This window comes from Astyanax mexicanus, chromosome 20, assembly GCF_023375975.1.
Source record: "Astyanax mexicanus isolate ESR-SI-001 chromosome 20, AstMex3_surface, whole genome shotgun sequence".
NCBI classification, from domain to species: domain Eukaryota; kingdom Metazoa; phylum Chordata; class Actinopteri; order Characiformes; family Acestrorhamphidae; genus Astyanax; species Astyanax mexicanus.
In genome coordinates, this window is record NC_064427.1 from 26,688,058 (window position 1) to 26,690,557 (window position 2,500).

General features: G+C 33.1%; 1 long non-coding RNA gene and 1 other non-coding gene across 3 annotated transcripts in view; both read left to right on the top strand.

The window, feature by feature from the left end:
* LOC125784859 (uncharacterized) overlaps positions 1-2,500 on the top strand; it is a 368,340-nt gene that overhangs the window by 115,913 nt on the left and 249,927 nt on the right. The gene's annotated exons all lie outside the window — the stretch shown is intronic.
* On the top strand, positions 116-188 carry trnar-ccu (transfer RNA arginine (anticodon CCU)). Its single transcript has one exon. It is a non-coding gene; the product is annotated as a tRNA-Arg (tRNA).

Genomic DNA, 2,500 nt, shown 5'->3' on the forward strand with positions numbered 1-2,500 from the left:
ATCGAAACCATCCTCTGCTAAATATTACATTTATCACATGCTTGGATTTAGATTCTTACTTTGCGCTCCTAAAAAATAGTTTTCTGGATCAAGTTTAAGTTAAGCATGCAGTCTAGCCCCAGTGGCCTAATGGATAAGGCACTGGCCTCCTAAGCCAGGGATTGTGGGTTCGAGTCCCATCTGGGGTGGAAAACAGCAGAGTGGCGCAGCGGAAGCGTGCTGTGCCCATAACCCAGAGGTCGATGGATCGAAACCATCCTCTGCTAGCTGAACTTTTAGTTGCATGCAGTGTGGCAAGGAATTTCAATCTTTTTCAAACAAATATAAATTGCTGACACAGATTGTATTTCATTCTTCCTAGGTTCTCCAAAAATAGAGGTGTCTGGTTTTCAACTTGCTGACTGTTAAGTAGCAGAGTGGCGCAGCGGAAGCGTGCTGGGCCCATAACCCAGAGGTCGATGGATCGAAACCATCCTCTGCTAAATATCTCATTTATCACATGCTTGGATTCAAATTCTTACTAGGCGCTCCTAAAAAATAGTTTTCTAATGGCTAAGGCACTGGCCTCCTAAGCCAGGGATTGTGGGTTCGAGTCCCATCTGGGGTGGAAAATAGCAGAGTGGCGCTACCTGGAACACAAGCGCCGGCTTTCAGCACGCCAATCGTGTCACTCTTCTTCCAACGCCACTTCCATTTCTCTCCAATCAGCTCACGGCACAGCGTCCATTTCTTACCAATGAAATCTACTCCTCGGTTATCCCGTCCATTTCTTACCAATCAAAACCCCTGGCGTGTCTCCATTTCTTGCCAATCAAATCGCAGCGCTTGCCCGATGCTCTGTCCATTTTTAACCAATTAAATGTTTCTCCACCGCGGGCCTTCCATTTCTGACCAATCAAAATCCTCGCCACCTTAAAGCGTGGCTTAAAGAGATACACTCTTTAAAAAATTACACTCTTTGATTTTGAGTGTGAATTCAAACGAATTCCTTTGAAATTCAATTCATAATTTAAGTCTGGTTAGTAAAAAAAAAACATATTATAAAAACCACCTTCAAGTATATTAAATATTGTGGCGTCTGTTATACTATATAAAATATTGTGGTATCTGTTATACTATATAAAATATAGAGGTACACCTGTTATACTATGTAAAATATTGTGGCATCTTTTTTACTATATATATATTGTGGCATCTGTTATACTATATAAAATATAGTGGTACATGTGTTATACTATGTAAAATAAATGCTGGTATACCTGTTATAATATATAAAATATTGAGATATACCTTTAATACTATATAAAATATTGTGGCATCTGTTACACTATATAAAATATTATGTTATCTGTTATACTATATAAAATATAGTGGTACACCTGTTATACTATATAAAATATAGTGGTAAACCTGTTATACTATATAAAATATTGTGGCCTCTGTTATACTGTATAAAATATAGTGGTACACCTGTTATACTATATAAAATATAGTGGTTCACCTGTTATACTATATAAAATATTGTGGCTTCTGTTATACTGTATAAAATATAGTGGTAAACCTGTTATACTATATAAAATATTGTGGCCTCTGTTATACTATATAAAATATAGTGGTTCACCTGTTATACTATATAAAATATAGTGGTACACCTGTTACACTATATAAAATATTATGGTATCTGTTATACTATATAAAATATAGTGGTACACCTGTTATACTATATTAAATTATTGTGGCATCTGTTTTAGTATATAAAATATAGTGGTACACGTGTTATACTTTGTAAAATATTGTGGTATACCTGTTTTACTATGTAAAATAAATGCTGGTATACCTGTCATACTATATAAAATATTGAGATATACCTTTAATACTATATAAAATATTGTGGCATCTGTTATACTATATAAAATATTGTGGTATCTGTTATACTATATAAAATATAGTGGTACACTTGTTATACTATATAAAATATAGTGGTAAACCTGTTATACTATATAAAATATTGTGATATAACTTTAATACTGTATAAAACATTGTGGTATACCTTTAATAGTATATAAAATATTCTGGTATCTACAATATTGTGGTATACATTTTATACTATGTAAAATATTTTGGTAAACCTGTTATAATATATAGAACACTGTGGTATACATATTATACTATGTAACAATTTGTGATAAGCCTTTTATAGTACATAAAATGTATTTTTTTTCACATAATTTAGAGATTAACAGTAAATTAAGATTAGTGTATAGAAAAACGTGTTTAAATGCCTCTAAATTTCAGTAGATTTTAGGTACATTTAAAATCTAAGCTGCTGTTCTTTGATAGCACACCGGGATTTGAACTCGCGACCTTTGTATCTGCCCCGATCTTCCCTTTAGCTCAGAAAATGACAATAATAATATAAAAAGAAACATATTCAACGAAATAAACACTGCAGTTCTTTAAAAGAGGCAGAACCATTTCATTTTTCAGTTTTTGCTCGATG